The 10,898-nt window shown below is 36.3% G+C and overlaps 2 protein-coding genes across 6 annotated transcripts in view; both read left to right on the top strand.

Annotated features, from left to right (window-relative positions):
• LOC127847599 (protein PALS2-like) overlaps positions 1–10,898 on the top strand; it is a 195,271-nt gene that overhangs the window by 61,315 nt on the left and 123,058 nt on the right. The gene's annotated exons all lie outside the window — the stretch shown is intronic.
• LOC127847597 (uncharacterized) overlaps positions 873–10,898 on the top strand; it is a 188,530-nt gene continuing 178,504 nt past the window's right edge. For 2 of the 3 annotated variants that reach the window (XM_052379617.1, XM_052379613.1), the window contains exon 1: positions 881–1,036. The gene's annotated coding sequence lies outside the window, so the exon portion shown is untranslated. Of the gene's footprint in view, positions 1,037–10,898 lie in introns of all 3 variants that reach the window. The other variant, XM_052379615.1, reaches the window with a different exon arrangement.

Raw genomic sequence — 10,898 nt, 5'->3', positions numbered from 1 at the left:
ATATCAGTGTCTTACGGACAATTTTATTGTTTATATCTTATATTTAGAATGATAACTCCTTATTATCGCATAAGCCATGCTAAATTTTAAATTTAAGCATATATAAGTATATATGTCAATAACAATATGATATTTAAAAAACTATAAATATAATACTCAATTTGTGCTCTATCCGATTACATTGCTAATCGCAATCAATGTAGCACGTGAAGACTTTTCAGCTTTTGAAATCGTGCGATAAGATTTGCTGTCGATTCGGGCGAAGATCTAACATCTTTTATTGATGATTTTTTTTTTCAGAACCTGTATATACACTATACATAATTGTTTTGCGTCATATTTCACGTAGTAACCTTATTTCATGTAGTGTCTATGGGACAGTTTATTGTCCCGAAAATTAAATGTGTTTGATATATGGTGTCACTTTATATATTAAGTGTTTTCATTTGCTGTCTGTACCTCCCTCCACCCTCAGAAAACACCTCCCGCATGTTTTGAAATATCCGTTCCAAGCCGGCGATCCTGGTTGGATTAACATTTTAAAGCGAGCTTCACAAAATTACATGCATGTAACAAGAGCCAAAGTAACACACAGCGTTAAAATAGTTAAATTTATTTAATGTGAGGACTTAAGTCCATGTACGACTTTCTCAATTTACTGGAGTGTGATCTCTACCTGGCGTAGAACTATTTCAAAATGCTTAATTGCAATATGATTTTTTATGATTATCATTAAATTGTATTGCATAATTTGTATGATTTGAAGTAGATTAGATCGCTTTATGCATATTATTTATATAAATATCCAAATTAGCTAGCCTTTTTTAGAACTACTTACATGGCGTTTACCGGAAGTCATTTTTCGTGTCTTTCCGGATGTTGTTAGGCTCCAAATGGTTCCAAATTTAACTGTCAATTGAATGCACACATGAACATGTGAATAAATGGTGCCACTGGAACGAATTGTCAATGCAATCTGAGGTTGCTGTATGAATGTATTAATACGATAGCTTCCTTTGAATGCAATATAGTTTGGGTTGGTATTAATCAATCATTGATTTTACCCAATTGTTTTACAACTTGACAAGTCTGAACATGATGATTGATTTTGTTTGTGTTTTGAAATCATCTGTTTTTGTTTATCACGAAAAATCACGACCATACTGAATTTAATGCCTTGTTACAACATACATAATCAGGGGTTTGATTTCTCTGTTTACCAGCGTTTTTTTTGCTAATGTAATTAACAAAGTGGTCAAATCTAAGATTCGTGTTTATCTTTGGAGTTTTTCAGTTATCACCAAAGCTTTGGCATAACAGCCTAGAATTTTTGTTTTATTTTTATTTTTGTGTTAGATTATTTCAGTTATAGTGCTTCTTCTACAGAATACACTATTTATAACCATTTAAGGCACAAACATTTTCATCGGTACCCTTCAAGCCTAAAAATCAAACTCCACGTTGTACATGCAATAAAATCAGGGGTTTTTATTAGAAAAAGGGGAAGACGCTGGACGCTGGGTAAAAGGGGAAAATAGAGCGCGAAAGAGACATATTTGGGAAAAAATTAAAAAATAATGGTTTATTTCAATGTCTATAACAGTTACTAATCTACAGAGGCATGTCACTGTCACTATTATTGTGAGTTTCAAGTCTCGTAGAGGGATTGTCCCCAAATACAGCACCAGTTGTGACATAGCAGGGTTCGACATTAATTTTTTTTACAGCAAGACCATCGGACCAGCTCCTCTTAAAATGTTCGAGCCCGAATCTGATGTCTACTAGACCATAAATGACATAGCAAATAAACATAAAAATTGTGTTGTGTAACTGTTTAATCAGGTTTTATCAGAAAATAATTAGTGAACACAAGAAAGTTATTTTGATGCACATAGTAAAAGATAAAATATAACTATTTAACAACATAAATTGTAAGTTGTAATTTCACTGTTTATCACCAGTTAAACAAATGATGTCTGTACAGCAGTTGACATTTATTAAATGTTATCAAATTCTGGCCTCCTTGACCGCTGTGCTCACTGCTACCACAGCTCCAAGGCCCTTTTCCATCATAATCTGTGTCAGTTTTACTGTCGGATTTTTCTTTATTAACCTATTTGTCGGACGAAAATCCAATCTTGAACAAAGCCATTTTTTAAATTACATTCTCTAGTCTGCTACGCCAAAATGTTTACATTGACGATACCGATTTTCGATAGAAGTCGTAAAACATGATGTAAAGTTCTTTGACACTGCAGAAAATCATTAACTCTTTCAGTGCTGGAACTGAATTTTGAAGGTTTTTGCAAACAGTTTGGATCCAGATGAGACGCCACAAAACGTGGCGTCTCATCTGAATCCAAACTGTTTGCTATTCTGATAGTATTCTTTGAAAAAAATTTGAAGAAAATGCTAATTTTAGAAATTCAGCAGACAACATTTTAGCAGACTACAAATTTCCCATCATGCAAAGGGTTAATATTCATGACAACTTTACCAATGGAAACAAGCTATTTCTGCGGGAAGCTCTCCTTCGCATCTAAAAATAGCGATGAATCATGTGAATGCTCCGCGTTTATTTATATATACGCTAGTTTGTTCTGATTTAAATAATGGATACAATAGTTATTTTACACATTAAGAGAAAAAGGTTTTCGGTTAGTTATAGTTATATGAATCAGTATGTACAACCAGTCGGACAAGCTAGCCCACAGTTTTACTAGCCCGACCACCGATCTTACTAGACAATGTCTGTCGGACGTGCCTTAGTGTCGAACCCTGCATAGGAAATGTTTTGGCCACTACTGGATCCAAATAGCTCGCAATATTTACACATAAAACCATGTTTAGTTTAACTGTGATATAGCCATGGGTATCAGGATTCGTATTCTTGAGAATTGAAACGACTATCTCGTTTTGGTTGTGTTTCGTCTTGCTTGGAAAAGAAAGTTGCAGGGGTAAATCTAATTATGGGAAATGTTTTCAACTGTTTTTCTGTACTGGGGCCAGGGGACGATGTCAATTTTGATATTTCAGTATCATTATTAATGGGTAGACGATCTAGATCTGCTACAGTTTTGGAAGGGGAAAGTGCGACAGCTGCCGATTGTTTACTTTCCCTTTCACAATGTTCGATGTCGATAACCTCCGAATCCTGCAGGGTTTCAACGGTTTTTGATGAATCATTCTTTGAAAATGCGTCGATGGGTTTTGTATTTGCAGAGTCTGAACGTTTTATTTTTTTCGTGTATGAACGCCAATTGTGAGACATTTTTTTCTGTTTTCACATCTTGGCTCTTTTATAACCCGGATGAAAATTCGACAGGTTTCCGGTAATTAATTGACGAAATACCCTACTCGCGCAAGACCGTAATCCAGTGAAATAGTCAGGTGATTATTGCGGTCAGTTGCCAGGATAAAATTTCCATGACATATTTATTTAATTGCTATATTTAGAATCGCTGGGGTTCCCAGTTTTGTGTGTTCGTCGGGAGAGAGAGAGAGAGAGCGAGATCGTGGTACAAATTGGATAAGTGTCGACTCACCCAAAGGAAAAAAATATCTTTGATGGGAAAATATTATATTTGGGTTAAAAATGATATTCTTAGAGGGGAAATTGTATTTTGAGGTAAAAGCATTCTGGTAGGGGAAGAAGCCGAATATCGGCGTCACTTTCTTAGTAAAAAAAAACCTGCAAAGAAGCTTTCTTGCTGGGGTTTGCCCTGCAAGTTAGCATGGTAGGAGCAAGCTACACAAAAAGACTGGCAACTGTGACAATATTATTTAATTTTTCTCATGGAACATATTAATGCTCCCTAAAATTTTTTGGGTAGGATATAGTTGCCAGTTTGAAGTTCCTTACTTCCTTCCTTCCTTCTGTCACACCTTTGTTACAGTTTCTCATAGCGCCTTCAATATTTAACCGATCTCTTACATATTTGGCATGTAGGAACCTTGCATGGACCTCTACCTTTTGATGAGGTTTGAGGTCACTGGGGTCAAGGTCACCGAGGCTTATATTAGATTTTTTTAAGGTGGTTATTGCCCTTCTGTAAGTAATATGACAATCTAAAGAATTTGATGTTTCTGTGATAGATCACAGGAACTTATTGTCCCAAGTTAATGAAAACATGCAGTATCCTTCATGGTGGGCATACCTAAATATGTCATATTGTTCCACTCCAGTGAGTTTTCAAGGACTTATGGCCCTTGAGTAATAATTTTAGTTTCCACACATTTAACACATAGATTGACAAAGCGCATCATCGGGGTGCATCCATCAGTTTCACTGATATTCTTGTTTGTAACAAGCAATGGCATTGGTTGTCATTTCACAATATTCCAATGAAAACAGGTCTTTACAAATTTGTTTGTTATTTCTTGGCTGGTTCCTTAACAACTAGCTTCATTCTGAAGAAAATTAAGTTTATATTAATTACAAACACGCTTGCCAAATCCATACATGCCAGAATTGTTCAGGTCCAAATCAGGACATTCCATAAAAAATGTTGGGACATTTGACCAAAAAGCAAAACACCTAAAACCAACAATCATGCTACCTTAACTGTAGTCAGTTATCAGTAGAATAAAGTTTTTCCTGCTGTATTTTTAATATTTATGGAAATTAAAGAAGCTATTTAGGAATTAAGAACATGTTTACTAAAATTATCCTTGATAACCCTGTGATTGGTTTATTTCTGTGTTTATCCTGTACGGTTACAATGCATTTAAACTGATGTTTATTTATTTTACCCTGCATCCTTTAAATGCTATTACCATGGCTTTGAACATTGAAATGATATAATTTTCATTATATGTGTGAATTTTTTTTTATTGTCATGTGTACTGAACTATTAAGGCTTGCAAAATAGACACTGAAGGGATATTATGAATAATTCTAAAATACAGGCGTTTTTTCTTTGCAATATTTAAACCAACATAAGTGTATATAATTGACTTATGTTTAGGTTGCAGAAAGCTGTGAATAAAAAGAAGAGAATGTTTGCCAAACCTGCCTCAAAGAAAATGTCAACACCTGTGAATAAGCAAAAGGTTTGTGCTACAGATATGCTTAGCTTATTGTTAGTTATTGTTAGTGGAGCCATTATTGAATTGGTTTTAGCTAAACTTCTCACTCTTAATTTGGTCATCAAAATTGCCAAGTTAAATTTCGCATGCTACAAATCCAAAGCTCTGTTTATAAAGCAGGCACATGTATAATACATACAGTATTCCATGGAAAATATCAAACATATCTTCAGGATCTTCATTTAAGGTCACTGACCAAGGCCAATAACTCTGATCTGCTATTTGGCAGCATTATGGACATTTTTTAGCTCGACTATTAAATATGAAAGATATATAGTGGAGCTATCCTACTCACCCCAGCATCGGCGTTCCGTTCCGTGCCGTTAGCGTGCAAATGTTTAAGTTTTCGTACTACCCCAATTATTTTCATTGTCCCTTGACATCTTGCTTTCATATTTTGCATACTTGTTTACCAACATGATCCCAACCTATAAACAAGAGCAGACAACTCTATCAAGCATTTTGTCATAATAATGGCCCCTTTTCCACTTATAATATGCAGCAAATGTTATTTTAGTATTCGTACTACCCCATTTATTTTCATTGTCATATTGCTTTCATATCTTGCATACCAACATCACCCCAACCTATAAACAAGAGAAGACAACTCTATCAAGCATTTTGTTTTAATTATTGCCCCTTTTATACTTAGAATATTCATATTATTGATAAATCTATGTTAAAGTTTGCGTACTACCCCAAATATTTCCTATATCCTTTGACATATTGCTTTTATATGTTGCATACTTGTTTACTAACATGACCCCAACCTATAAACAAAAGCAGACCACTGTATCCAGCATTTTGACATAATTATGGCCCCTTTTACACTTAGATAATTGAACACTTTGCTTAAATTGCCATAACTTCTTTATTTATGATCACATTTTATGATTACTTTGACAAAACAACACTTACCTGAATACCACCATGGATTCCACCCAAACAATACCCCACGCCCCTACCCAGAATCCCATCCCCCCCCATCCCCCCCATCCCCCCAACCTCCCCCCCCCCCCAATTTTGTTTTTTAAAACATCATCTTATAAATTACCACACCCCTACCCCCCCCCCCCCAATTTTTATTATTTTTTTTAAACATCATGTAATAAATAACCACACCCCAAATTATACCCCCCTCTCCCCCCCCCTACCCCCCCCCCCCCCAAATTTTTATTTTGAAAGATCGTCTAATAAATTATTGAAATTGAACAATTTCCCCATGATTGCTTACGTTATACTGTCAAGCACTCGAATAGTCGAGCGCGCTGCCCTCTAACAGCTCTGGTTTATGCCTCTGGTAGGGTGGCATATAGCAGTTGAACTGTCCGTCAGTCAGTATGTCAGTATGTGTGTATGTCAGTCCGTCCGTCCGTCTGCAAAAAAAAACTTGAATGTTGGTCATAACTTTTGCATTATTGAAGATAGAAACATGATATTTGGCATGCGTGTGAACCTTATGAAGCTGTACATTTTGAGTGGTGAAAGTTGAAGGTCAAGGTCATCCTTCAAGGTCAAATGTCAAATATATGGCATCTGTTTGTCCGAAAACTTTAACATTTGCCATAACTTTTTCAATATTGAAGATAGCAACTTGATATTTGACATGCATGTGCATCTCACGGAGCTGCACATTTTGACTGGTGAAAGGTGAAGGTCATCCTTCAAGGTCAAATGTCTAATATATGGCGTCTGTCCATCCGTCCAAAAACTTAAACATTGGCCATAACTTTTTCACCATTGAAGATAGCAACTTGATATTTGGCATGCATGTGTATCTCATTGAGTTGAACATTTTGAGTGGTGAAAGGTCAAGGTCATCCATCAAGGTCAAATGTCAAATATATGGCGTCTGTCCGTCCGAAAACTTTAACATTGGCCATAACTTTTTATGCCCCCAGTAGGGTGGCATATAGCAGTTGAACTGTCTGTCAGTCAGTATGTCAGTCTGTCCGTCAGAAAAAAAACACAACATTAGCCATAACTTTCTCAATATTCAAGATAGCAATTTGATATTTGGCATGCATGTGCATCTCATGAAGCTGCACATTTTGAGTGGTGGAAGTTCAAGGTCAAGGTCATCCTTCAAGGTCAAAGGTAAAAAAATATATAATTCAAAGTGGCGTTCTTATGAAGCTGCACATTTTAGTGGTGGTAGTTCAGGGTCAAGGTCATCCTTCAAGGTCAAAAAATATATTTATTTTTTTGTCAAAGGGGCGCAATAGGGGGCATTGTGTTTCTGACGAACACATCTCTTGCTATTTTAAAATTTAGGGTAGTACATGTATAAGTTTATTGTGCAAGTTATAATACTTCTTTATCTACAATGAATGGGCACTTGAAACTAAGCACATTTCCTGTAAATGATTAAATGGTGTTTAACGGTTCAGAGTTGTCTCAGTTAACACATATTTAAGTTTGATAAACAACTTGTTATTAAAATGAACCGTTCTTTGTAATTTTCAGGTTTCAGCAAAACCAAAAGCTGTAAGTGTGAAATCTGGGGTAAAAACAACACAGCATGGAAAGAGGTACTATATTATATATCAGTGATTTTTTGCCCAAAACTAGTGCTTTTGACAGGCTTTTTCCTAGTGGAAACAAGTAATATTTCATCTCAAAAATCTGACTAAATTTCCCTAAAAAGATGCCAAACCTTTTTAATAATCTCAATATTTGTTTTATTGAGTTAAATAATATGCAAAAATGTAAGTCGGTAGCCTTTTTTACCAGGTATTTAAAATTGTAAAAAAAGTTTAAAATGCGCTAATTGTTCCCTACCGGTTTCACCGGAGGGGACCTATGGTTTGCGCTCTGTGCGTCTGTGAGTCTGTCTCTACATGTATGTCTGTCACACTTTTCTGGATCCTGCGAAAACTTTAAAAGTTCTTCATATTTTTTCATAAAACTTAAAAAATGGATAGATGGCAATATTGACATCATGCAGGTCATTTCATTTTGTTCCTATGTCAAAAATTGTGGTTGCTATGGCAACAAATAGACTGGAAATACTGCTGAAAATGGTGGTTTTCTGGATCCTGAGATAACTTTAAAAGTTCTTCATATTTTTTCATGAAACTTTTCATGGCAACAAATTAAAAAAAATCTGACAATGGTGGAATTTCTGACAATGGCGGAGCTGGTAGGGGACATATATTGCTTGGCAATAGTCTTGTTAACAACAACTTTTAGCTCAGCTGTTTTTGGAGAAAACCCGAGGTATTGTCATAGCCAGCTCGCCCTCCGCCGTAGGCTTCATGCTAAAACTTAATATTGGCTCTAAAATCAAAGTGCTTCCTCTTACAACTTTGAAACTTCATATGTAGATGCACCTTGATGAGTTCTACACACCACACCCATTTTTGGGTCACTAGGTCAAAGGTCAAGGTCACTGTGACCTCTAATATGTAACTTTAACATAGGCTTTAAAGTCAAAGTGCTTCCACCTACAACTTTGAAACTTCATATGCAGAGGCACCTTGATGTGTTCTACACTCCACACCCATTTTTGGGTCACTACGTCAAAGGTCAAGGTCACTGTGACCTCTAATATAAAACTTTAACATAGGCTCTAAAATCAAAGTGCTTCCACCTACAACTTTGAAACTTCATATGTAGATGCACCTTAATGAGTTCTACACGCCACACCCATATTTGGGTCATTAGGTCAAAGGTCAAGGTCACTGTGACCTCTAATATAAAACTTTAACATAGGCTCTAAAATCAAAGTGCTTCCACCTACAACTTTGAAACTTCATATGTAGATGCACCTTTATGAGTTCTACACTCCACACCCATTTTTGGGTCTCTAGGTCAAAGGTCAAGGTCACTGTGACCTCTAATATAAAACTTTAACATAGGCTCTTAAATCAAAGTGCTTCCACCTACAACTTTGAAACTTCATATGTAGATGCACCTTGATGAGTTCTACACGCCACACCCATTTTTGGGTCACAAGGTCAAAGGTCAAGGTCACTGTGACCTCTAATATAAAACTATAACATATGCTCTTAATTCAAAGTGCTTCCACCTACAACTTTGAAACTTCATATGTAGATGCACCTTGATGAGTTTTACAGGCCACACCCATTTTTTGGTCACTAGGTCAAAGGTCAAGGTCACTGTGACCTCTAATATAAAACTTTAACATAGGCTCTAAAATCAAAGTGCTTCGACCTGCAACTTTGAAACTTCATATGTAGATGCACCTTGATGAGTTCTACACGCCACACCCATTTTTGGGTCACTAGGTCAAAGGTCATGGTCACTTTGACCTCTAGTATAAAACTTTAACATAGGCTCTAAAATCAAAGTGCTTCGACCTGCAACTTTGAAACTTCATATGTAGATGCACCTTGATGAGTTCTACACGCCACACCCATTTTTGGGTCACTAGGTCAAAGGTCAAGGTCACTGTGACCTCTAATATAAAACTTTAACATAGGCTCTAAAATCAAAGTGCTTCGACCTGCAACTTTGAAACTTCATATGTAGATGCACCTTGATGAGTTCTACACGCCACACCCATTTTTGGGTCACTAGGTCAAAGGTCAAGGTCACTGTGACCTCTAGTATAAAACTTTAACATAGGCTCTAAAATCAAAGTGCTTCGACCTGCAACTTTGAAACTTCATATGTAGATGCACCTTGATGAGTTCTACACGCCACACCCATTTTTGGGTCACTAGGTCAAAGGTCAAGGTCACTGTGACCTCTAAAAAAATTAATTCGGACAAGCTTTTGCAGCAGAGCGTGGCACCCGTTATGCGGTGCTCTTGTTTAATACTGTTATTTGTAATAATATTAATGGTGTTTCATATTCCCCAATTTCATGGTTTATCGCGCGTTTTTCCCAAAAGGAACATGCTGTAAAATATAAAGCAAATATAACGCAAACAAATTCACTGTATCTTCAATAATGTACATGTATTGGATCAGCATACTGTCTTAAACTTAAAAACCAGAGCAGAGCTGGACTACATATCAGGGGATCTAGTATTCAATGCTTGGCCTTGTCGCATTAATTTACTGTGATATTATTTGTTACGTACTCTGTGAAAAGGGGGTTAAATGCATGTGCGTTATGTGTCATCCAAGATTAGCTTCAACTAGATCTAATCTAAGGAGAGACTTTCTTTAAATGATAAATATCATAACAGTGGAAAGGCTTATTAGGACAACACTTTCTTCCTAGACTGTATTTTCCCAAAGCATATACTTCCTTTTCACAAAAAATATGATAAAAGGGGATAGTGTTTTCCCAGAATAACCTAAGTGGACGGCACAGGCTAATCTGGGATGACTATGCACATGCATTTAACCCTGTTATCCCAGAGGGAGGCTCAGTTCCCCGACATCTATGACATTTCAGATCCAAGTCTGACAGCACTAAGAACGGGAAGGCTTTCAAGCCTGCGCAGCGGCCAGACGCAGGCTACTCCTTGTACTCGACAGACTCAGAGGACCAGGTGACACTGGCCTTTAATGAGATGGAGACATGCGAGAAAATACTCACCCATCTCAAAAGTAAACAGAAAGGTAGCTTTGAATAAAACATCTGTGAATGTTTGTGTTTCAAATATGTATTCAACAGTTTTATTTTTATGATCATACATATTATGTTCTCAAAGTAAACTGAAAGGTATCATTGTCTTTTTATACATGACTTGTGACCTGCAAGAAAATACTAACCCATATTAAAAAAACCCACAAAAAGGTTGAATTAAAAAGATAATAAAGCGTGTTTGATTGTGTTTGAGTAAGTGTTCAATCATAGATGCCTTCAAAGTTACAATGAGCAGTAAGGTAGT

Source organism: Dreissena polymorpha, chromosome 10, assembly GCF_020536995.1.
Source record: "Dreissena polymorpha isolate Duluth1 chromosome 10, UMN_Dpol_1.0, whole genome shotgun sequence".
In the NCBI taxonomy this organism is placed as follows: Eukaryota; Metazoa; Mollusca; class Bivalvia; order Myida; family Dreissenidae; genus Dreissena; species Dreissena polymorpha.
This window is presented reverse-complemented; position numbering and strand designations above follow the sequence as displayed.